The 27,351-nt window shown below is 38.2% G+C and overlaps 1 protein-coding gene across 10 annotated transcripts in view; it reads left to right on the forward strand.

Annotated features, from left to right (window-relative positions):
* The window catches only part of LOC106069589 (agrin-like), a 265,314-nt gene that overhangs the window by 54,438 nt on the left and 183,525 nt on the right, over positions 1–27,351 (forward strand). For 2 of the 10 annotated variants that reach the window (XM_056008994.1, XM_056008993.1), the window contains exon 1: positions 5,800–6,086. The exons of the other annotated variants lie outside the window; for them this stretch is intronic. The gene's annotated coding sequence lies outside the window, so the exon portion shown is untranslated. Of the gene's footprint in view, positions 1–5,799; positions 6,087–27,351 lie in introns of those variants that run through there. 10 annotated transcript variants of the gene reach the window in all.

The raw sequence follows: 27,351 nt of genomic DNA on the forward strand, positions 1-27,351 counted from the left end.
TCTTTTGTTCCCCTGGCAATCAAATCATTAAATAAGAACAATCTGGTATAAACTTTGTCACATGTAAATTATGAGTGCGTCTGGTGTGAATGTACACTTTGGTTTCTTATAGTTATAATGTTTTTTGTTTGGTGTAATGCACAAATTGTAAGACAAATTTCCTTACGGATAATAAAGATTATTATTATTATTATTATTATTATTATTATTAAGTCCAGTGAGTTGCAGAGGGTTTGGCGTAGCTACGACGTCTCGCACAGATCTGGGTCTATAGGGACGTCGCACCTAATAAGATGACAGGTAGGCTGTCGAATAGGCGGGCAAGGCCGATAGCGCCAAGTAGTAGAGTTGAGTAGAGCCACGTAGGCGGGAGGTGATACTCAATAGCAAATAGGCAGTTGACTAGGCAGACAATGCCAGATAAATAGGCAGGTGAGTGATCCGATAAATAGGCAAGTGTAGTGCTGAATAGCACTAAGCACAAAGGCAGACACCTGAGGGAGGCTGCGGATAAATAAAGACAAGTTAGGACATGTCTCTCGTGCATCTTATCGATGCCCTCGACTGAGGTGCATTCGTCAGATTGGTGAGATAGCTTTAGAGCACAATATGGAGATGATGACAAATGGGATAGGGAAAAATAGATGGCTGATAGTAGCAATATAGAAATGTACATAAAAGGGAAAATAATAATATAAAAATGTACATATTAGAGGAAATAATAATCTCAAATAAACAACACAAGTTGGAAGAGAGAAAAAGGGGGGGGGGATGGGCGATGGTCAGCGACCATGACGGTTGGTTTACATACGACCGTCGGCCGAGAACAATGGAGCGCGCTTGAATGGAGAGGGTGTCCTTTCAAGGGGCGCAACTCTCGTCAGAGTAAAATGACTACAGGGGGAGATAATTCATATCTCTTTTCTACGCGCAGTATTAGTGCGCTAGTAAAATTATCAAGGCGGTCAGCCGAGATAAAGGAAATAAAATAAGATGTACAAATATATACATGGTTGCATCAACGATCAATTGAGCAACGTCGCAGTAATAGATTAATGCAATACTTAAATATATACATATGACATATTTATGTTTTCTACTTACGACAGTGAGAAATACACAATGTACTAATTAAATACAAATGAAATAATAAAATACACATGATAATCTCCAGTGAGAAATATGCACAAAGTAATTAAGTGGAACTTGTGATTAAGTTCGGCTTACCACCAGGTATTCCTCTAGGAGTAAGAATAAATGAAGTAGTCCAGACTCGATTGCCAGAATGAGAAATATGAGAGAGTCTGGCTTGATTTAATCTACCTTATATATAGGCCTGGAAAAGACGGGCGGAAACAGGAAATATCCTAGGCTTAAGATTTATCTTACACGTGGGTGAATTAGACTTGAGATGGGAGTTGCACCTTGGAGCGTCGATAGGCGTTTGACTCGAGTAATCTCTTTGATCAAAGAGACTGTGTGTTTATCTTTACCCCGGTCAAGGGGGATAAGTGAAAGCCTTGGTCTAGTTGTCCCAAGGTGGTCGACTAAGTCTAGCCTGGAGAGGAAAGGGTGGGGCGGGTGAAGAAATTGGAGATAGGACGGGGAAATGACTAAAATAAAATAATTAAATAATGACAAATAATACTTAATGCTGTGATAAGTTTGAGTGACTCTGACAGGCAAGCTTTTGACTTGTTACACCAGTACTAGTCCAAACAGGGCTGTTGCAAGGAATAAAATGTGCTTACAGCAAGACTTGAAATGGTTCATATTCTTGCATATTTTTTACGTCACTGGCCTATTTATTAAAAGATATAAGAACATCAATTTAAATCTAACTACAATTGTATATAAAGGTAGATAACTAGATAAGTACAGCAAGTGATGAAATTATAAAGTGTTAGATTTTAATGATAATAATAATAGTAGTAGTAATAATTATAGTAATAATAATAAAATGTTAACAAAGTCAAAGTACTTTGCTACATGAAATCATTGTTTTTTGTTTTATTTAATTATCCTTAATTTCTTTAATATTAAAATATCTGTTTAGTAGATATAATAAATGAATTCAAGCAATAAAATGACTGTAAATTTGCCTTCATTTAGTTGACTTACATTTCTTTCATAAGTGTCATATCTTCACAAACTTGCAGTTTGTCTCAAATAAAGAAAAAGATAATCATCGTTTCAGTTGACTCCTGTTGATTATGCCCTTTACTTGGTCCACACTTCAGAAAATAAGTTTTCAAATTGAGTTATGCCCTTGACGTGGTCCACTCTGACAAACTGAATTATCCTTGACGCGATCCACTCTGACAAATTCCTGACGCGGTCCACTCTGACAAATGGACTTATGTCCTTGACGCGGTCCACTCTGACAAATTGACTTATATCCTTGACGTGGTCCACTCTGACAAATGGACTTATGTCCTTGACGCGGTCCACTCTGACAAATTGACTTATATCCTTGACGTGGTCCAAGATTTTTACAAATTCCAAAACTGACCCTCTACTGCAGTGTTTCCCAAACCGTTCCGCGCAACCCCGATGTTTTGCGAGGCCTGAATAGGTGTTCCACCAACTATTGGAATAGTTAATTAGTAAGTCACCGCGTGAATGAATCTTTCTTAAAAAAATAAACACAAGTGTTCCGCTAAATACTCAGAATGTGCGAAGTGTTCCGTTAAGGAAAAAGTTTGGGAACCACTGTTCTACTGAGTAGAATAAACAACGATCTTAGCAAAGGAACATCATAAACATTTTCTCTCCTATGAAATTGATGCAAAACATTCAGTCAGGACGTTTTTGTTGTCCTGAGTCCTTAAAGGACAGTTTCTACAGCGTCCTATAAATAATAATGCTTGTCTTCGAAGATTAATGAAGTATACAGTATTTCCCGTGGCTACGCAACCCCAGCTGCAAGTTCTGTAACCTACATATTTTGCCACATCCTACGCTGGCATAACCATTATCAGCAGGTGGTCGATTTAACCTCCTATTTATGTGGCGAACAAAAAATATTCAGAATATTTTAAGATTCAGCCCGTGACCCGGAATCCTATCCCGTGAGATTGTATTAACTTTTCAAATGAACGATTTGAGGACCGCGATCTCGTTTGACCCATGAGCAACATGTACTGTCTGTCTTATGTGTTGTTTTTTGACAAAGGTATTCTCAAAATAAATACAGTATGGCTCCATTTGGGCTCATTCAATTTCAATACCAGAGGGGCCCTAACGTCTTATCATTGAACCCGAGCCCACGAATACCCCCACACTGTGGCCACTCTTTCTAATCCCCACACTGTAGCCACTCTCTCTAATCCCAATCCCCACACTGTAGACACTCTCTCTAATCCCAACCCCCACACTGTAGCCACTCTCTCTAATCCCAACCCCCACACTGTAGCCACTCTCTCTAATCCGAACCCCCACACTGTAGCCACTCTCTCTAATCTCAACCCCCACACTGTAGCCACTCTCTCTAATCCCAACCCCCACACTGTAGCCACTCTTTCTAATCCCAACCCCCACACTGTAGCCACTCTCTCTAATCCGAACCCCCACACTGTAGCCACTCTTTCTAATCCCAACCCCCACACTGTAGCCACTCTTTCTAATCCCAACCCCCACACTGTAGCCACTCTTTCTAATCCCAACCCCCACACTGTAGCCACTCTCTCTAATCCGAACCCCCACACTGTAGCCACTCTTTCTAATCCCAACCCCCACACTGTAGCCACTCTTTCTAATCCCAACCCCCACACTGTAGCCACTCTTTCTAATCCCAACCCCCACACTGAAACCACTCTCTCTAATCCGAACCCCCACACTGTAGCCACTCTCTCTAATTCCAATCCCCACACTGAAGCCACTCTCTCTAATCCCAACCCCCACACTGTAGCCACTCTCTCTAATCCCAACCCCCACACTGTAGCCACTCTCTCTAATCCGAACCCCCACACTGTAGCCACTCTCTCTAATCCCAACCCCCACACTGTAGCCACTCTCTCTAATCCCAACCCCCACACTGTAGCCACTCTCTCTAATCCCAACCCCCACACTGTAGCCACTCTCTCTAATCCCATCCCCCACACTGTAGCCACTCTTTCTAATCCCAACCTCCACACTGAAGCCACTCTCTCTAATCCCAACCCCCACACTGTAGCCACTCTCTCTAATCCCAACCCCCACACTGTAACCACTCTCTCTAATCCCAACCCCCACACTGTAGCCACTCTCTCTAATCCCAACCCCCACACTGTAGCCACTCTTTCTAATCCCAACCCCCACACTGTAGCCACTCTTTCTAATCCCAACCTCCACACTGAAGCCACTCTCTCTAATCCGAACCCCCACACTGTAGCCACTCTCTCTAATTCCAATCCCCACACTGTAGTCACTCTCTCTAATCCCAACCCCCACACTGTAGCCACTCTCTCTAATCCCAACCCCCACACTGTAGCCACTCTCTCTAATCCCAACCCCCACACTGTAGCCACTCTCTTTAATGCCAACCCCCACACTGTAGTCACTCTCTTTAATGACAACCCCCACACTGTAGCCACTCTCTCTAATCCCAACCCCCACACTGTAGCCACTTTCTCTAATCCCAACCCTCACACTGTAGCCACTCTCTCTAATGCCAACCCCCACACTGTAGCCACTCTCTTTAATGACAACCCCCACACTGTAGCCACTCTCTCTAATCCCAACCCCCACACTGTAGCCACTTTCTCTAATCCCAACCCTCACACTGTAGCCACTCTCTTTAATGCCAACCCCCACACTGTAGCCACTCTCTTTAATGCCAACCATAGTTTATCATATTTATGAACGCGGACTAATTGTATCCACTGTGTTGCTTCCAATAAGTAACAAAGTCTTACATTCTAAGAAAAATTTCGTTTTTGACGTTGGCCAACTTATGGTAATACAAGTCAAAACTAAAGATTCACTTTCAGACAGAGCTACCCATGAGACAGACCATATAAAGCAGATCTGATTCTATGACCGACAAATAACCCTAACCCAAGAATTTATTTTACAAATGTACAGTTACAGTAAAACTCGAAAATGTTTTAATAAATTTGATCTAATCGGATTAAATAATTTTTACAAACACTGTGAGGGTACTACAAAATGAATTCCTCACTTTTAGAATATTGAGAACCTCTGGTTGGTGTTCGTGTCTTCTCTTTCGGATCTTTGTATCTAGTTTATAAGTAAAACATAGGATCAAATATTCTGGGCAGACGATATAAATCTTGATTATGTGTAGGAAATCAGTTACATCTTTATTCTGACATTTTTTACCCTCCCAGTGAAAAGAAAGATTCCTAAACTGGACTCGGTGACACAAAATGTAAGCGTTGCTCACCAGCTAGGTGTGGTGGTCACGATTCCGTCGTCTGCAGAGTTTGATAGCAGTGACAAACCGGTTCAATAAATAAAAAGCGAGTTGGACACTGCAGCCTCGTGCCAGGTTTTTCTCAAAGCCAGAGCACGCGTTGGCGAGGACGCGCTGGCTTTTTGCTTATAGGGAGTGCAAGAGAGAGGGGGGTGAGAGGGAGAGATGTGGGATAAAGAGTAAGAAGGGGCTAGAGAGAGAGAGAGAGAGAGAGGAGAGAGAGAGAGAGAGAAAGAGAGAGAGAGAGTTGTTTTTGTTTTGATTTCAAATGACGTATGTATCTTTCTCCCTCAATCCATTCCCCTCTCTTAGAAACCACACTGGCGCGATAACCATAAAAAAAGGGGCACCTCCCTCATTTCGAATATCAGAGCGGTGCCGACGCTGCTTGCCTCTTTTGCCATTCTTCTGGGACTCACTGAGCCGTATAGTAACCGAGCCGTAGAGTAGTTGCGCCCTCTGTTACCTCAGATGTGATATTTCTCTTATCTCAGATGTGATAATTCTGTTATCTCAAATGTGATATTTCTGTAATTTCAAGATAGATAAGGATTTGATGTCTCTTCTAAATAATGTGAACAAATGTGCAGATGTTCAGAGTATATTCATGAAATGAAAAGAGTTTTGGATGTGTATGCGGATGTCATGGGCTTCTAGTTTTCTTTTAGTGGTTCGATTGTTCCGTCAATATAACTTATTCTGGAACTCTTATCAAACTTTTTTTTGTTTCTTTCTTTTTCCATATTTTCTTTCATTACTTTTTCTTTTTTGTATCAATTTTTTTCTCGTAACGGTCACCATATATAGAATCATTTTACATATATTCATTTTTTAAATATTTCTTTTGTATAACAGGTTAACGTGTGTGTGCATAGAATACAGGAGAAGAAAAAATAGAAAGTTTTTCTTGTTTATACACTCTTTCTTATTCTCTTTATAACTTTTCCCTCCTGTTTTATCTTTCTTTTAAACTTTCTTCTTACATTCTTTTATATCTTATAGTCTTATATATTATATTATATTATTACACTTATATTCTTACACTTTTTCTTTCTTACTTTCTCTTTCTTTCACTATTTCTTTCATCTACTTGTTAACATTTGACTAAACCGCTTGTCTCTACACAATGTAATTGTACATTAAGTCTGTAGCTTGATGAGCTCCTTATGGTAATGTCCGACTGGATAGACCTTTTTCTTTCTTACGGAAAAATCTTTTTAAAACATTATAATGACGTCTTTATGACTATACAGTGATGTTAAGAGTTTTGACTGTTATGGCTAGTTGGTCTGTGCTTGAGTTAGCTCAGCTTAAATGACTATTGAAAAGTAAAAGAGCCTCTACCGTTAGATTATGAATGAAACATTCGCAAACGACATTACTATGAAAGATGTAACTATTTTAAAATCTAAAAGGTTTTACAGTACAACCAGTAGACATCCAATCGCGGTTGTGGTTAGGAGGGGGTGTGACAGAGAAAGAGGGAGAGATGAATAGAAAGAGAGAGAGAGAGAGAGAGAGTTTATTCTTTTGATCTGGGCTTTACTGAAGTATGATCGAGCTCTTCAGAAATATTTCTTCTAGCTGTTTGATGTATTTGAGCATTTAACGGCCCTGGCAATATCGACCATTTCTATGTCTCTCCGGTATTCCATGTACTAACAGGACTAGTTAAATAATGGTTTAAATACTCTGCCAACATGTTAACAGAGCTGTCAATAAAATGGAGGTTAAATATACATTAACCTTTTCTTTTCTCAAGCAATATCTGATTGATTGATTGAAATGTTCCTGCAACTCTTTCCTCGATCTGGAAAAAGCGTGCATAAATTCATCTGTTAATCGCATGATGCAGAGAAATAAAATATTACATGTATTAGAGACAAGGGCAGACGATCCATTAACAACTGTATGTTTCAGTTTGCCTTTGTGGTTTATCAATAAAACTATAGGATAAAATACATGTAATAAGTACGTACGAATTACTGTCTTGGCCCATTTCAAAATTGCTCGCTTGCGACTCCTCCACTGTGAAACCTGATGAGAGGAGTATATAATCATTCTCCTCTCCTATACCTCCAGGGCTGCCATTGCGCAAAATGTTGACTCGATTCTTTCAAATCTGGTTTGATGTTTAAACAGGTAGTTAACTCCAGGTGTAACATTAGAGACGGCGAAGAAGTGACAATTAGGAAAAAAAATAGATCGGTTAGCGTGTGTCTCACATATTTGACTTCGTTGTTTCATACATGCTTTAAACTCACAGAGACAAATCTCAAACTGTTATCAAAGTACACACCAATGGAAGAATTGTGATGTTTACACGGCCGGATTTAACTATGTGGATGCCTAGGAACAGAGTTTGTGGAGGCTCCTACACTTTTTCAAAGGCTTTAATAAAAATCCACTTATTAATAAAAATGTGATATTATAAAGAAAGAGGGTACTTTTAAAATGAAACTAATTTTTCCTTCGTTTAAAAAAAAAAGATTCCATATGCATATTTCAGTAACTGGCGGGGAGTTTAAACTAAAAAAAACTTTAGCTATGCTCATAGCATTTTGAGTGTGTAGCGTGCTCTCTTATATTGAAGAATGGTTTATCGTAAATTTTGGAGAGGTGTTTAAAATCAAAATCTTCCTTAGATGTGCTCGTAGAATTTGGGGATGGTCGTTTGCATTTTTTTTTTGTTTTATAGAAGATAGTGGGTTTCAAACTCAAAAGCCCCTGGTAGGGGGTTCAAACTCAAAACCCCTTTGTAGGGGGTTTTAAACTCAAAACCCCCTTATCTCTGTTAGGGCAAGAGATGGTTTAGTATTAAATTTCACCTAAAATAAACAAAATTAAAGCTAAAGATCAGTTACTAAACTCCGACCCCCCCCCCCACGGGGGGGATTTCATTTGGGGGGGGGAGGGTTTGAACTCCCCCCCACCCCGGCTACGCCCATGATATATAACCAAAACTTTATATTTTTATGACATTGTTAAACTGAACACGAGGACAGCAAGCAGTGCGATAAAGACTTCCGAGGTCGTTGCGGTACTAACTGAATGTCTATAATCTTCACTTCACCGCGGACAAGGGTCACGTAGTCACAGATGTCCACTGTTTGTTGCCTACACTTTTTTTTATATATAGTTCATGATCATGTACACTTTTCATTGTAATATACCCACCGCGGCTCATCAGTTATTACATCATCTTCGCAAATTTAGTGACATAAGCGAGTAGTCAGAACGAGATCCGTTTACATTGTTTATTACAAGGAACCAAGATCTCATATTCTGAACATATTGTTACGTATTTCTAAATCTTCTGGCTAGAAGTATTAGTAGGCACACAAATAAAAACACTGTAAAGAACTTGACGACTAAACTTTCAGTTTCATATAACTTTAATGACTATTAACTCTAACAATTCGTCACTGTAACATGTAGCGTAGAAGAATGTACAATATCTGTCAGTTTACAGTTAGCTATACTTCGTTGCAATTCATCTCTTCACTTCGTTGCAATTCATCTCTTCTCAACTTTCCTCGAGCCGTATTCCACAGAACAGACCAACGACACACTTCCCAGTGTCGCTCCAGGTCTCCCAAAGCTGAACCAAGTCGTACTCAAGTCTACCGAATCAGAGCCGCACACGTCTTACATCGACTGTATCGACTGTAACGGCTCAAGTCCACTGTAGTACGCTGTATAGACTTTAACGACAGTAGTCCACTCCAGTTAACTCTACCCTAGTTAACTTGCATCGAGTCGTACACATTTCTCTTCCACAGAGCCGCACACGTCTTACATCGTCTGTATCGACTGTAACGGCTCACTCACGACTCCATACGACTCACTTTCACATTAACTCTCTGGCTTATATAGAGTCCCTAATCGCTTGTCCAAAGTTGCACAAACACGGCTAGTATCCTCTGAAATAACACGTGAGGAAACGTCACATCCTGTCTTTGTTTATACATGTAGATTCCAGAAAACATCGGCTGCAGTGTCATCAAGTTGGGGTCACACGTAGTGACCTCTATCTGTCACTGTTCATTAGTAACTGTCCCCCTACTTAGATCTGTTCGTCCCCTGGAACAACACGTGAGGGCACGTCACATCCTGTCTTTGTTTGTACATGTAGATTCCAGAGGACACTCGCTGCTGTGTCATCTCGCCGGGGTCATACGTTGACCTCTACCTATCACTGTTCATTTGTAACAATATTTAACAACACTAAGGTGTGCTGACTTAACGAACGTTTGCATGTATTTATTTATCTATTTTTGTATTGCTTGTTTAAAATAAATTCTGAATACTATGCATACTTTACTGAAAAATAAATTACCTAAAACAAGAAGTGTATTCAGCGTAGACATCGAAATAATAAGTTGTATGCTGAGGACCAATTTGATGAATAGTCATATCAAAATTTTTTGGCACAAAATATATTATTAATAATAATATTATTTTCGTCACACAACATTTGTCAGCAAAACAATGCCCAGTAGTCAGTAGAATTTTGAATATTTTAATGCAAGAAAGTCAAGAAGAATCACGTTCGCGGAGACGTTTTGAAATACCTTTTAAAGTTTTAATTCGATATTGTAGGAATCCCAACTCGCAAAAACAGTAGACATTTAGACGAAACGACGTTTGAAATGTTTTAAACTGTCAGACGTTTGTAATAATGCAATTTTTCTTGGTTAATTGTCAAACATTTGTTGATAACTGCAATATATTTTTTTTGACTTTTAAAAAAGAAATTGGCTTGGTCCACTTTCTACATCTTTGTTTGCTAAGACGTTCATAGTGCACACTGAAGGCGGAAATATGACCTGTGACCCCTGGGCAGCAAAGGTTTGAGATCCCCGCTCTTCAGTATAGTACAGTAAACAAATAAACATTTGCAAGTAATAGAATTTTTTTTTGGTGCTCAGTGACTATTAGTACTAAATATTTTTAAAAAAATCATACTAACATATTTGAAAAGTGATTTGATTATCGATTACTTTTAATGAAATGTATAATTTTTTTTTCTGGAAAAAATAAATCTTCATACATAATTCAGAAAAAAAAACAAAAAACAACAACATAAGATTGGCGCGTAGAAGTTGGTAGCTCTAAGAAATTTCTTAAGTAGCGTGACGGTACTTCCAAAACATTACCCGGACTTAGCCTAGAGACCGAACTAACGACAGTTGTGAACACTGCTAGGAGTAAAGACTTTGTTAATTATATCATCGTGGACTTAGGGTCATTGCTCATTACTTTATTGGAAGAAATGTCCAAGTTCTCTCAGCAGCTTTCTAACCATTCATTATTTTCTCGTCTTACTCTGTGTAAGGTATTTGTTGGATTCATATACATTTAACAATAACTCGTGCAAGTATCAATCCAATCAAGCTAGCAAGACATCTCATCATCACTTCCACCAGTACCAGCAAAGAACATAGAAACATCTCTTATTCCATTGTCTAAGACAAACTCTTATAAGAGCTCTCTGTTTCTAGTGGGTTGCCTGAATCAACAAGATAAATCAATGACATCAGTTTGAATCTGTAGCATGCGCGTTACGCGCGTAGGATGTAATAATCTGTTTCTATTTAAAAAAAACAAACTTTGTGAATCATAAAATAAGAAGATAAGAAGCCTGAAGATCTATGAGATAAGATTAATGACTTTTCTGTCATTGTCGTGTACATCTGTGAAACAAGATTATGAACGCGTCTGTCTTTGGCTTGGTTAGCATCTCTCTCAGCAGGACATTAATGACCAGTTGGGTTTTTTCATTTCCTCATAGAATTTCATAGGCTTAAGTGTCCGCATGGGTTAGGTCTCTTTCCATCGACAAATGTTTTACAATGCGTTTTAACTTCTTTGTGGAACTTCAATAGCGAGTTCAGCTTTAAACAAAAGGACTAAATTAACAGAGTTCAGCTTTAAACAAAAGGACTAAATTAACAGAGTTCAGCTTTAAACAAAAGGACTAAATTAACAGAGTTCAGCTTTAAACAAAAGGACTAAATTAACAGAGTTCCGCTTTAACCAAAAGGACTAAATTAACAGAGTTCAGCTTTAACCAAAAGGACTAAATTAACATAGTTCAGCTTTAAACAAAAGGACTAAATTAACAGAGTTCAGCTTTAACCAAAAGGACTAAATTAACATAGTTCAGCTTTAACCAAAAAGGACTAAATTAACATAGTTCAGCTTTAAACAAAAGGACTAAATTAACATAGTTCAGCTTTAACCAAAAGGACTAAATTAACATAGTTCAGCTTTAAACAAAAGGACTAAATTAACATAGTTCAGCTTTAAACAAAAGGACTAAATTAACATAGTTCAGCTTTAACCAAAAGGACTAAATTAACATAACTGAACATTAAAAAGAAACCTTTTCATACTTTGCGATCTATAGGGCAGATTGTCGTGTGCGCGTGAAGTTTTCTTTACATTTAATATTGGTGTTTTAGCGTATAGGAAGTAGTTTCTTTTTAGTGCGTTTGTTGTCTAGAATATTGTGTGTGTGTGTGTGTGTGTTTACGTCATCCTTAGTTCCCGCAAGAGAGAGAGAGAGAGAGAGCTTCTTTTGTGAGCTAGGTAGCTGGTTATTTGTTTCCCCCTTGTAAGGGTACGTACGTTTTATTAAGTAAGCTGATCTTGCGGTACGGGTGTCGCTATTGAAAAGTTCTTTCTTGTAGCGGCATCGCTAGATCTAGGTTTTCTTTTCGTTTCAGGGTGTTAGGGTTTGGGCTATGGGAAAGTGTGTCGCCTTTCCGCCCTTGGAGTTGTGCAGTAACTATTGTTGTTGAGGTATAGGGAGTTGAGGTTACGTTGGGCGCCGAGATGGAGTGTGAGCGTGAAGGTGTGTTATGGAAACTTATTGGCGTGATATTAGACTAATTATTAATTCAATGATGACTTCAATGATAGTGATGAATATGTAAATATGTTGGTAACTTATAATTAAGTATTATTAAATATTGTTCACGTTGACAACTGTTGTTATTCACTAACTGTTCAGTTGAATAACTGTTATTCGATGTTCGTATTTTACATGCCATTACCTTTAGGTTTTGGTGTTACTCTGTTCAGGCTGGGGATACGGGACCATCATATCATACCCTACTTAAGCGACTAAACCCACCTGACACAGATGATGTAAAGGTAAACTGTTTCTATAGACAAAGGTTAACGAGGGTGTCATGTGGCCAGTAAAACGACCAACCGCCTTTACCTTCTTTATATCAAGACGTGAGCCTAGATAAAGCTTATGAACTTTTTTAAAATTGCATTTTTTTTGCCAGGAATCCAGTATTTCCGGAATTTCACTTACAGACCTGTTGTTGTCTGTCGTTGACGTGTAGCACCAAACTGCTAGTAGACAAGTAAACCGCTGTAGGGGTATTCTATATTAACTAATACAACTTGAACTAACTTCTTTGTGAACAAGACTAAATAGAGCTTATATTATATTATAGACAAAATCAATTTGAGATAAATAAATATACTAGACTTTAATAATAATATCTTTTAACAAAATCTAACTCCATACATTTATACATTTATAGTCTCACGTTCTGGTGTCGTCTGTTCTAAGAGCAATGACGACAATGCCACCCATCTTGCGTCATTCACAACCAATCGCTAAGATCTTACCACCGTCACCATAGAAACATGCAAACATATTCCATAACAAGACAGCGGGGAACATCCGACTCGTCACGAGGCGCTATCCGGTCTCTCGATAGTTTCGCAAACATTCAAAAATTAAGCCTCAGAGGCCTGGTTTATTACATAGTGAAAACGCGTACTGGGAAATTATAAGTCCAACAACCCCCCCCCCCCAAAAGGTTCGCGGGCCACTACAGTATTTCTCGACCTATCATCTTGCCCTATAACCTGTTTTTGATTTGTTGTTGTTTAAAGAAAAATGCTTTGGCTTAGTTTGTTTGACTTACATGTAATAAACCTCGTAATAACCTCGTGTTGCGCTTGAAAGAATTTTAAGATTTTTAAGACATTGGCAGGACTGGAAGAGCTCTTCCTCCAATCCTATGGCCTGATGACTTTTTTTTTGTCGTACAAGACTCGAAAGTTTGGAAGTAGCTGAACACTGAGTTCTGTCGTATTACATTTAAGAACATGAAGTAATACCTGTTGAAGTTTCCTTTTGTTTTACAACTGTTATGATTTAACTTTACCCTAAATCATTGAAGGTATAACAATACAGTAGCTTTTTGTGATAGGAAATTGGGAACATAGGGCTGGGGAGATATAAAGCGAGGGGGGGGGATGAAGGCCTTTTAGTAACGGAGTGGAAAACGGGAAGAGGCAATTTTTTAAAATTTGAGAACAAGTCCATTGCCTTGAAGTGTGCGAGTGTCCGGGACGAGACCTATGTTTTGGTAGGGCAAGTTTTTCTTTTTCAGCATTGTAAGTTTGCGAGTCTTTTTTATCTGACCTAATTGTAAACAGCATAGATTTAAATACAATAACACTATGACAAGCGAAACACGAAGCATCGACAACATTAGAAGTCACCGCTTTTTGTTTCTCTTGTCTTAGTTTAGTGTTGAGTTGATACTTGAAGCAGTGTTGAATGACTGCTTACAGAAAAAAAGCCTCTAACAATAGGAAACAAATGGTTCACAATGGACAAAAGATTGTGTTCATTGTGTATAAGAATATCTATTTCGGGTGAATGTATTTCTCCTAAGAACAATGCTATTATCTCCTTACAATAAAGCTTACATCTGGAGGTTTTATTTTGCTAACAATATCTGACATCAAAGTTTAATCTGAAGTAGAGAATGAGATCTTCTTTTAAAACTGAACTTCTGGATGAGGACCAGAGAGTGAACTGATATAAAGGTGAATCATTCTTTGTAGTCTTGGAAGAATTGATTGGGTGCCATGGAGTTCTTGTTGGTTTGTGTTACTGTATGTCGCTTTACGGGTCGTGAGTTTAGTGTGGCATTGTCGGACTGTGTGTGTGTGTGTTTGTGAATGTATATTTGTGTGTTTTTGTGGTCATTAAGTAGGTACTTGAGTGTTCGTGTCTCTGTCAGAATCACGTTGCACTCTTTCTCGTCGTCTCTCTGTGTCTCTCTCTTTCTCTCTGTTTCTTTGTCTATGTCTCTTTCATTTGTCTGCATGTCTCTGCCTCTCTCTCTCTCTCTCTTTTTCAGTCTGTCTGTTTCTATCAATGAGTCTATCTATTAAAAACATTCATTCCAAACATCTTGTCCGTATCACAGAGATTTTCAGGATTTTCTTCTGTCAATGAAAGTAATTCTTACTGAAATGATAAAACGTATAAATTTTTTTTTAAGTATAGATTTTCATGTCTGTCTGAAAAACTTTAAATAGGTGGCTTTATTGGTGTATCCGGTATATATCTCTATAAAAGTTGTATAGCTTCACACCATGCCCATAGCTCTATAAAAGTTGTAGAGCTTCATACCATGCCCATAGCTCTATAAAAGTTGTATAGCTTCACACCATGCCCATAGCTCTATAAAAGTTGTATAGCTTCACACCATGCCCATAGCTCTATAAAAGTTGTATAGCTTCATACCATGCCCATAGCTCTATAAAAGTTGTATAGCTTCATACCATGCCCATAGCTCTATAAAAGTTGTATAGCTTCACACCATGCCCATAGCTCTATAAAAGTTGTATAGCTTCACACCATGCCCATAGCTCTATAAAAGTTGTATAGCTTCATACCATGCCCATAGCTCTATAAAACTTGTATAGCTTCATACCATGCCGATAGCTCTATAAAAGTTGTATAGGTTCATACCATGCCCATAGCTCTATAAAACTTGTATAGCTTCATACCATGCCGATAGCTCTATAAAAGTTGTATAGGTTCATACCATGCCCATAGCTCTATAAAACTTGTATAGCTTCATACCATGCCGATAGCTCTATAAAAGTTGTATAGGTTCATACCATGCCCATAGCTCTATAAAACTTGTATAGGACCATGTGGAATTGTTCTTTAACCAAAACTTGTAATCTTCAGTTTTTAAATTTAAAACCAAAAAACACGCTTCCCATGTTTTTTCAACAATAGACCCAATCTGGGCACTACTGCTTCTTCACATTTAAATAAAAGTCCCTCCTGAATTGACATTTGGTCTCTGAAACTAGAATAAGTTATTAGCTCATTCACTTGTAGATGCTAGCCTTCTGGCAAACTTTAAATAATTGTAATTTGAAGTTTTTGAAGCGTTCTATCTTTCTCAGTTCCCTTTTTTAGTCTTTCTTGCCCAACTAACAGAAATCTGGCCATATTTTTAAGTTCAAACTCTACTTCATTGTTTACTTAACATCAACCAGATACATTTCTTTTCCCTGTTTATAAGTTGATTCTCTGCTCTTTGTCGAAATGTTTGAATTAAACAATAGAAAGATTGAATGGCAACTTTGACTAATTTTTAACAAAAAATATAAAAGAAAGATTTATGCCCTAGACATCTAGTCTATAGCTAATAGTATTTTTTTTTTTACATACGCTATATCTGACATTATGGAAAAATATGCAGGTCGCAACTTGGTTTGCTGGACTCAATCTTCGAACTCGAAGACATTGCTTTTATTATTGTTTGACATGTTTGAAGTTCTTGTTGCGCGTTCATAACATACCGATAGATTCCTTCTAAAGTCTTTCACTGTGTACATTTGATATTGAATTAATTCAATATAACTATTCGAATCTGACCATAGGGCTGCATGTAAACTAACAGTGCTGCACTATTTGCCTTAACAATTTTGAAAAAATGGGGAGTGGCTTAAATCCCACTAGAATTGAGATAGTCCGTACGTTTTGAACCAAATATTTTCGATACATCGGACTTGACTTGCTGGGTGTGGACGGCTGATTAATGCTAGTTATCCAATTAAAACATCCAGATGATCAAGCTGCGTAAAATATTTGGAAAACAGAAAAAAAAGACGTGACTATGAGACAAACTTGTTGAGATATAAACAGATGGAGACTGACAGTTTGAGCGGATTGAAGACTCCTTTCATTTACAATCTTCTTCAGACTGTCAAAGTGTCATTACGTAACTCTAGTAAGTCACTTCACAGATCTGATAAAGAGGCTCTCAGTAAGCTCCATATGTCACCATTAAAATGTGACAGGCATCCCCTGTGACAATGATCTCTTGTGACAACTATTCCCCACACTCCCCACTTCCACATGGTATCTACGTATCAACCCCAGGGCCCAGAGACCTGAACACTCTATGTATTTCACATGAAAAAAAAAAAGGGCTAGCATAACACTAACTGATGTCTGGCTAAAAGCATTTGTCTGATTTTGTTTTGCTCGCCAACGAAGTGGAGTTCTGTTGCATTAGAGATGGATGAATGAAAGCTTCTGGACATGTCAATCTTATCTGAAGTCTAAAATTGTAGTGCAATTTATTCAATATAGTTTTTAATAAAGGCTTCTAGAAAATCATGCATATCAAAGAATACTTCATTTAAGTTGTTGATTTTTCTGTTTATGTAAAGGAGGATGTTTATTGTTGACTCGACCTACTGCCTCAGGCCTTGTTCTTCTCTTTATTGACTCGACCTACTGTTTTAGGCCTTGTTCTTCTGTTTATTGACTCGACCTACTGTTTCAGGCCTTGTTCTTCTCTTTATTGACACGACCTACTGTTTCAGGCATTGTTCTTCTGTTTATTGACTCGACCTACTGTTTCAGGCCTTGTTCTTCTGTTTATTGACTCGACCTACTGTTTCAGGCCTTGTTCTTCTGTTTATTGACTCGACCTACTGTTTCAGGCCTTGTTCTTCTCTTTATTGACTCGACCTACTGTTTTAGGCCTTGTTCTTCTCTTTATTGACACGACCTACTGTTTCAGGCCTTGTTCTTCTGTTTATTGACTTGACCTACTGTTTCAGGCCTTGTTCTTCTCTTTATTGACTCGACCTACTGTTTCAGTCCTTGTTCTTCTCTTTATTGACACGACCTACTGTTTCAGGCCTTGTTCTTCTCTTTATTGACTCGACCTACTGTTTCAGGCCTTGTTCTTCTCTTTATTGACTCGACCTACTGTTTCAGGCCTTGTTCTTCTCTTTATTGACTCGACCTACTGTTTCAGGCCTTGTTCTTCTCTTTATTGACTCGACCTACTGTTTCAGGCCTTGTTCTTCTGTTTATTGACTCGACCTACTGTTTCAGGCCTTGTTCTTCTGTTTATTGACTCGACCTACTGTTTCAGGCCTTGTTCTTCTCTTTATTGACTCGACCTACTGTTTCAGGCCTTGTTCTTCTGTTTATTGACTCGACCTACTGTTTCAGGCCTTGTTCTTCTGTTTATTGACTCGACCTACTGTTTCAGGCCTTGTTCTTCTCTTTATTGACTCGACCTACTGTTTTAGGCCTTGTTCTTCTCTTTATTGACACGACCTACTGTTTCAGGCCTTGTTCTTCTGTTTATTGACTTGACCTACTGTTTCAGGCCTTGTTCTTCTCTTTATTGACTCGACCTACTGTTTCAGTCCTTGTTCTTCTCTTTATTGACACGACCTACTGTTTCAGGCCTTGTTCTTCTCTTTATTGACTCGACCTACTGTTTCAGGCCTTGTTCTTCTCTTTATTGACTCGACCTACTGTTTCAGGCCTTGTTCTTCTCTTTATTGACTCGACCTACTGTTTCAGGCCTTGTTCTTCTCTTTATTGACTCGACCTACTGTTTCAGGCCTTGTTCTTCTGTTTATTGACTCGACCTACTGTTTCAGGCCTTGTTCTTCTGTTTATTGACTCGACCTACTGTTTCAGGCCTTGTTCTTCTCTTTATTGACTCGACCTACTGTTTCAGGCCTTGTTCTTCTGTTTATTGACTCGACCTACTGTTTCAGGCCTTGTTCTTCTGTTTATTGACTCGACCTACTGTTTCAGGCCTTGTTCTTCTGTTTATTGACTCGACCTACTGTTTCAGGCTTTGTTCTTCTGTTTATTGACTCGACCTACTGTTTCAGGCCTTGTTCTTCTCTTTATTGACACTACCGACTGTTTCAGGCCTTGTTTTTCTCTTTATTGACACGACCTACTGTTTCAGGCCTTGTTCTTCTCTTTATTGACACGACCTACTGTTTCAGGCCTTGTTCTTCTCTTTATTGACACTACCGACTGTTTCAGGCCTTGTTTTTCTCTTTATTGACTCGACCTACTGTTTCAGGCCTTGTTCTTCTCTTTATTGACACTACCGACTGTTTCAGGCCTTGTTTTTCTCTTTATTGACACGACCTACTGTTTCAGGCCTTGTTCTTCTCTTTATTGACACGACCTACTGTTTCAGGCCTTGTTCTTCTCTTTATTGACACGACCTACTGTTTCAGGGCTTGTTCTTCTCTTTATTGACTCGACCTACTGTTTCAGGCCTTGTTCTTCTGTTTATTGACTTGACCTACTGTTTCAGGCCTGATTCTTCTGTTTACATTATTGACACTACCGACTGTTTCAGGCCTTGTTCTTCTGTTTATTGACACTACCGACTGTTTCAGGCCTTGTTCTTCTGTTTATTGACTCGACCTACTGTTTCAGGCCTGATTCTTCTGTTTACATTATTGACACTACCTACTGTTTCAGGCCTTGTTCTTCTGTTTATTGACTTGACCTACTGTTTCAGGCCTGATTCTTCTGTTTACATTATTGACACTACCGACTGTTTCAGGCCTTGTTCTTCTGTTTATTGACACTACCGACTGTTTCAGGCCTTGTTCTTCTGTTTATTGACACTACCGACTGTTTCAGGCCTTGTTCTTCTCTTTATTGACTCGACCTACTGTTTCAGGCCTGATTCTTCTGTTTACATTATTGACACTACCTACTGTTTCAGGCCTTGTTCTTCTGTTTATTGACTTGACCTACTGTTTCAGGCCTGATTCTTCTGTTTACATTATTGACACTACCGACTGTTTCAGGCCTTGTTCTTCTGTTTATTGACTTGACCTACTGTTTCAGGCCTGATTCTTCTGTTTACATTATTGACACTACCGACTGTTTCAGGCCTTGTTCTTCTCTTCTTCACACCTAACTGTTTCATAAATGAAAACGATTTTATATTTTTAAAAAATTATGCCGAGAAGACAGAATGGCAACAGCAGGCGTTATTTGGGTCTGAAGAACTAATCCTGTTGAAACATTTCTCCTTGAATGGAATTCTGCGCTATACTTTGTTCTGTTTTGCTACTTTGCTATGAGAGTAAATAGTATTTTACAATTAGCGAAAAGGGATTTTCAAAAGAAAAGATATTTTCACTTAACTAATGATAAATGAGGATATAAACTATAAATGAAGTAGAATGCACTTCAAAAGATTATTGATAAATCTAGAACGATTCTGTCATTATCCTTGCTATGATCGACTTCTATAATGTGTTAAAAATTTCCAGGCTAAAATTCTAATGGGTGAAGCTATTGATACTAATTTATTTTCAAACTAAATATGTAGAGTTCAACACTGAGAAGTATTAGCTTTGAAATCTTTATCAGCGGGGTTGTAAGGGTTAATGTCATCCGGTGTAGTCCGCACCCATCCCATCACCTAGCGATGCCACCGATATTGATACAAATTGTCTTAAAGGATAGGTTGATGTAGTACACAGTGCCAGTACCGATATATATTATGACATTATGCCAATAGCTCTCGATCGCTCCTCATGGCGTGAAGCTGTGAGTCTCGGAGTCTCAAGATTTGAACCAAGAATAATGGCCAGGGTCAAAGAGCGCCGAACCAACAAAAGCTAAGAGAAGAAGCAGGCCTATCTGCTGCTGACCAAACCCACCCATGCTACGTATGCGGCCGGCTTTTTAAAGCGAGGATTGGACTTTACAGTCATCTTCTAGTCCATAGGAAATGAGAAATGTGCTCATCTTCGATCTATATTAAAAAACAATTAATTTCAACTAATTTATAAACTAATTGGTTATTTTCTTTCCTTCTCTCTCTCTCTCTATCTTTTCGCTCTCTGGAATCCTCATTTTGCTGTATATTGACTTGTGACTTCTATTAGAAAAGACCCACTTCAGAATGCGCCCCGACACTTACACACTCTATTATTTTGGGCCCGTTAATTCTAGTATCACTTTTGCTTATTAGCAGGGGCGGACTGGCTATATGGGCAAACGGGCAAATGCCCGGTGGGCCGGTACCAAATGGGCCGGTCTGGTCGCGACCAAAGAAAAACAAATTTCCATGCAGACAACTTAAAAACAAAAGTGACAGCAACAAGACACAAAGGCCCGAACACGTTTTCTTGTTGTTTTTTTTTAAATTCTTATTACAATTAATTTTGTTTGAAATTCAACAAGAATAAAAAAAATACACTATAGCCTGGCATTGGATGGCATCATGGTAGGGTGAGTAGAGCCACGGGGCAGGTAGAAAAATGTGAAGATGTCTAGGCAGTGTCAAGAGAAGATAACTTCTCCAATCCAAAGTGCCTCCAAACGTAAAAGAGTACTACTTTGATTTTATAATAAAAATTCAATAATTTGAGCAACATCATATCTTGAAAGAGAGAGAGAGAGAGAGAGAGAGAGAAAGAGACAGAGAGAGAGAGAAAGAGAGATAGAGGGAGGGAGAGAGAGAAAGGGATAAATAATATCCACATAAAAAATTACTAATGAAAGAAAAAAAAATGCTGAAGAAATAACACCAGATTGCAGGATTTGAGCTCAATAATGCTTAAAATTAGCATACCGGAAGTGATATTTGTAAGCCTTGGTGTCCCATGAGAGCTTGCCCATTTCATTGGCAGCTGCCAACTACCAATTTTTTTCCTTGGTTTTCTGAACTTAACATTTCTGTTGCTTTATTTCTAATTTTTAAACAGTTCTATGTTTTTCTCAAAGATTAAAGAATATCTTAAACAGCACGACCCTAAACATAGACATTTTATGGTATGGTTAATTTATATAGATTTCTTTGGAAAGGTAGTCTTTTCACTTTTATACATACATATATACGGATGCATGCCTGGTGGCATGTATCAGACCTTCGTGTTGTTTTATGTAAAAACACCCTCAGTATTCACATATTTAGCCCATGCTTTATAAGAAAATTTTAGTTTCAGTAAAGGGTGTGGTGGAAGGCAAAGTGGCTGAGTGGTTAAGCTATTGACTTTTCCAACCGGGGGTCCGGGGTTCGAATCCTGGTGAAGATAAAATTTTTAATTTCGGAATCTTTGGGCCCCCAGCTCTAATGGATACCTGACACTAGTTGACACCCTCGTTGACTGTAGGCACACAAATAGATGACCTTTACATCATCTGCCCTAGAGGTTGCAAGGTCTGAAAGGAGAAATTTACTATTTTAGGGTGTGGTAGGTGAAAAGTAAGGAATAGTCTTGAGTTCAAATCCCAGCGAATTTGTAATTTTGTATTTTTGAGGACGTGCCCAGCCATTATGGTTACTGGACATGCGTTTTGGAACGTATAGGCTGTTGGTCCTTGTGCTGGCCCCATGATACCCTCGTTAGCCTTCGGTCAAAAAAAAAAACAACGGATGAGCTTTGCATCATCTGCCCCAATATATAGTGAGGTCTGAAATGGGTACATTGACTTACCCCCCTTGAGTAGATGAAAGAATAACATTGCATTCTTTTCCCCTTTCTTTCAATTGACAACGGCACTGACATATATAAATGAACACCACATCTCATCCTGGACAACGGGGCGTGGCGGTCCTGACCGGAAACGGCCGAGCACGTTCTCGGAGATTTCCTTCATTGCCAAGCAATCCCCATCTTCAAAGGGAGACTAGTCGGACACGTAGTGCTCTCGGGGTAATCAAAAAGTCATTAAACTTACCGGTCAATACCACGTCACTCTTGTAACGACATTACCCACCAATGCCCACCATACTATAGCCGTCTTATGGACATTTTTTTAGTGTTCACTTCACCAATCACGTACATCGTCATTTGCTATAGTGTCAGGGGGAGATAAGGAAGGTGGGTTAATGTTCTTTGATTTTCAAACACAAAAACACAAATAAATAAGTCAATAGAAATTTGTCTAATTAAAATAGGGCCTATCACTTTAGTTATAGCGTATTGTTTGAATCTTATTTACAAGGCACTTATTACATTTTCCTGCATAATAATAAAGTTATTATTATTACTTTAGACACAATATCAATTAGACTTAAAATAACAAAAGATATACAGCCACAAATGCATTGCCACCACTGCATCACAATAGGACATAGAGTTGAATAAAATTTTTCATAAGTAGCATAGATTGATACACAATCTTATAATATATTTTAATTTGTGATTGATGAAACTAACAAAAACATAAAATCATTTGTACAAATCATACTAGTAATAGAATAGTCTAACAGAAAAACACAATTTCAGTTTAAGGAAGTGCTGTGAATACTGAAACATTACTGGGAACATTTGACGATCTTTCTTTTTAAAAAGCCGACCACTTACAGGACCCATTGCAGGACCCATTGCAGGACCAATTGCAGGACCCATTGCAGGACCTATTGCAGTACTCATAGCTGCATTGTCCGCATTGGCTAAGTTTCTTTGCTTATTTTAAACATGGCTTTCGGCTACACTCCTTACTCCCTGGCGTGAGAAACCATTACGTCAAATAAAACTCTCTCTCTCACACACACACATAGACGTATCAAATAAATGATATAGTGCAATGCATGGGCAATGTTAATATCTGACCAAGAACTTGTAGAGAAATCTTGTTCCACAGTGAACAAAAGAAATATGTTTCAAATTTTCTCTGCGCATGTCTACATTCTGCTTCCGGCTACGTGTATATAAATTACCTTTTGAAAAATCTTTTCTCAAGACGTTTTGTCACATATGTTGTTCTTTTTTCTAACAACTGGATTTCAGTAAAACAACAACAACAACATGTAACTGTGTGTGTGACTTTCTGCTTTCTGGGAATGTAATGACGTTGTACAAATAGTTCACCTCATTGCACGCGACATTTGTAATCAAACTATTTAACTCTATTCGATGCGGCGATAATCAAACCAGGCGTCTAGTTCTGTAAAATTGAATTATTTATTTTAATTTGCTATTATATGAAAGTTTATTTTTCTTTGGTGGGATAATGACCAGTGTCGTCACTATAGTTAGTACCCGGTCCTGTGACGACACTGATAGTGATCATATATGTTTTTGGGAAACTGTATTAATTCTTAGAATGTATTTTCACAACAGCTGCCTTTGTGTTATCTAGAGGTAGTGCCCGGTGCTGTGACGCTACTGATAATGATCATATATGTTTTGTGAAACTGTATTAATTCTTAGAATGTATCTTCACAACAGCTGCTGGTGTCCTATGTTTTAGTAAATCTTGCAGTGAAATGACGCAGATCTAAATCCCAGCCTGCACCAAGATTTGTGCAAAAGACTCTGATCGTCTGCCAAAGACTTTGTCACTCACTCATCTCCCTTGTTAAGCACTAATGCTGCCTCTCGATGCTACTCTTTATATGAAATATTGTACCTTTTAAAAAAAATTTAAACAATAAAGTTATTTTATTACTATTATTAGGTCGTGAATGTTACCAAAAATTAAAAAGGTCATTGTTTAACCCTTGAAGTCCGAAATTTTTACTCTAAGTTTTAAAATCCGATTTCAAAAAAATAAAATCAAAATTTTCAAGAATTTGAAGAATTACTTTAAATAAATGCAGTCATTTGTTCTTTTAAGCTAGCTTTTTTTAAAAAAAAAAATAAAGGTATTTTTCTAAAGTATTTAAGAAAGAGAAACACATGTTTATAGAATTAAATAGTTTTATTGAATTTTTTTTTAATGTGAATAAGATGACTAAGTTAGGAAATTCGAATACGGAAAGCCTCCAGATACATGTATTTTAATTACAGTCAATTCGACAATGACTATGACTATACTTAGTTGCTTGTTACCATAAACGAGTTACAAATCTTACAGATGAATAAAGGGGAATAATAGAATGAATAAATGTTACCAACTCATAAGACATTGTATTATTATTTATATGACTTTGTGTGATAAACAAAACGTTAGAATCATTGATTTAAAAAAAAAGTTTATTTGAAGTATTTAAATTGTTGCTAGAGTTTTTTTTTTTGCTTCAGACTTCAGGGGCAGATAATCGTGCAACCTTCGATTACCTCCCATCCCCGTGAGAATTGATCAGTCAAACTGAAATGACACCTCCTCATACTCCCATTTTATCACATTCCACCTTTTTTTTCTCCCTTTTTTTTTTCTCTTTTTTCACTTCCCCGTTTGAATGCATTTAGTTGATCATCAAAGGGCTGCTATTCAGTTTCCTTGGTCGAGGTCTGGTCAAATCAAGGGCCGATAGCGTAACAATAAAGGGGAGTGAAATTGTCTCTGTTGGAGCAATGGGAAAATCAATTAACATGACTTGGTTGTTGTCCTTGAAATGCATCGTAGACAAATTAAGTACACATCCGTTAATTAAGTCTAAATGTTTGAGTCAGTTTGACACAGACTGACTCTAGAAGCCTGGGAATGAGACTGTACTTTGAGACAGTTATCAATCAATCAATCAATCAATCTATCTATCTATCTATCTATCTATCTATCTATCTATCTATCTATCTATCTATCTCTCCGCCCGTCCGTCCGTCCGTCTGTCTGTCTGTCAGTTCGTCCATCTGTCTGTTTCTCTTTCGGTTTTCCTAGCTACCCTACCTAATTATCTTTCTACTTACTTCCCCTGGACACGATCTCCGGTCCTTAAAGTTTTCATTATCTGACCTATAGGTACAACGACAAAAAAGACTGTTATAATCACTAGACGTATGCTACAACAAAACAATGTTTGATTTACTAATTGCCAACATTACACTTTGTAGGTAACTATGAAATAAATAGAAAAAAAAAGTAGCTTACATTTTCTCATTCGTAAAAAAAAAATGTCGGTTTGTAGCCAAAGTAGCCAACATGGAGTCTCAATTTTGTATTATTAGATGTTTGATCTGAAGTCACAGTTATTATATTGGACCTGCTTCTTAAGGTTATGTTTCTCTAGGTTGTAAATTTTTATTTGTATTTAAAAGAAACGCAAATACAAAGTCACGAACCTAACGTGGAACAAAAAATATTTCTATTAATAAAGATTATTTTAAAATTTTTACTCAGCGACAATAAGGTTACATATCAGTTGCAGAGTGGTTCGGTTCGTCACATTTTCTCAGTCTGTGATATAGTCTTCCACTTTAGAAGTCCATTCGTGCGGCCAAGCCCGTGACGAAATCATCATCTCTTCTCTGTCCATTTTTATCCTGGCGATGGTCATTTCGCTAATCCCGGCGTGAGCTACGGATTGAGATTGTAGTACAAACATTGCAATGTAGAACTTCCCTTCAATTTTTTTTTTGCGTTCCATTTGGATGTAAGCTACATGGCTCTAGTGTCAGAGTGAAATATGCAGTAGAACAAACAAAGAGTCGGGGATGCGTCACTGTTAATGGTATGACTGGCTGAGCCTCCATGGAGCGAATTGCTTTTCTATTGCGTAAAAAAAAACAACAAGTTTATTGATTTGCTCGCTATTGTCTTCAAGATTTGTGAACTCCGTTTCGCTCCGTAAGTCGTAGTGTCTGGACAGCTTTCATTAGAGCTCTAGAGTTCTCTGACACAACCCTCCATATAGGACTCAGTAGCGCCAATGATTCGTCATTCGTTCTTGAAAGTTACCTTTATTTGTAAACGTTGTCTGTGTCTTCTTTGTGATAATAGGCTGTCTATGAGTTTTAAGATGTCTGTGCCTTCTTTGTGATAATAAGCTGTGTCTTATTTATGATTATAAGCTGTCTATGACTTATAAGCTGCCTGCGCTTCTTTGTGATAATAAGCAGTCTATCACTTATAAGATGTCTGTGTCTTCTTTGTGAATATAAGCTGCCTGTGTCCTCTTTGTGATTTCAAATTGTCTGTGTGTTATGGAGTGTATGCGCGTGTTGCTGATGTTACCATGACAAGAGTTGAGCGGATATTTTCGGTTGTGTTGTCTGTTTCTTTGTAGTTGGGATGGGATGTGTGAGACAATCAGTGGGCGATTAGTGTGTGTGTCTGTCTAGATAATGGAACGCAGCAATAAGTTTCTGTTACCACGTCCATCAGTCTGTCATGAATGTTGTCATGCAATCTTAACATTAAACAAATACAACGAGTGTTGAACATTAAAGGACACTTCCTGCCCCTCCCTCTCTGACACACAATCCATGCATCCCGAAGGCTCTGTAGATCTGACAACGAAAGAGGGACCGGAAGATCTACGAGAGAAGAAGGTGTGGCATGGACTGAAGCGAAATACGAAAATATATATGCCGTGTTGTGGTATGGGCAATTATTTGAGTTTGTACAGTCTTACAGGACGTCACGTGTGTACAGACTTGTAAAACGTCACGTATGTACAGACTTGTAAAACGTCACGTGTGTACAGACTTGTAAAACGTCACGTATGTAGAGACTTGTAAAACGTCACGTGTGTACAGACTTGTAAAACGTCACGTGTGTACATACTTGTAAAACGTCACGTATTTACAGACTTGTAAAACGTCACGTATGTACAGACTTGTAATACGTCACCCACGTACAGACTTGTAAAACGTCACGTATGTACAGATTTGTAGGACGTCACGCATGTACAGACTTTCTGCGCGGCAGACTTGTATACTACAGGATGTCATCAGGACTCCATATATTTTCATACTAGCAGGACGTCACACATGTACTGACTTGCTGGACGTCACACAAGTAGAGACAAACAGGACGTCACACTTGTACAGACTTTGCAGGACTATGTATTATGTGTCAGTCTCACCCTGCTCCCAGACTCCTTGTAATGACGTAAAGCATGTAGCACTTGGGCCTGCGAGGTAGAGGTTGGGGAATAACTTGCGGTAAG

Source organism: Biomphalaria glabrata, chromosome 13, assembly GCF_947242115.1.
Source record: "Biomphalaria glabrata chromosome 13, xgBioGlab47.1, whole genome shotgun sequence".
NCBI classification, from domain to species: Eukaryota; Metazoa; Mollusca; class Gastropoda; family Planorbidae; genus Biomphalaria; species Biomphalaria glabrata.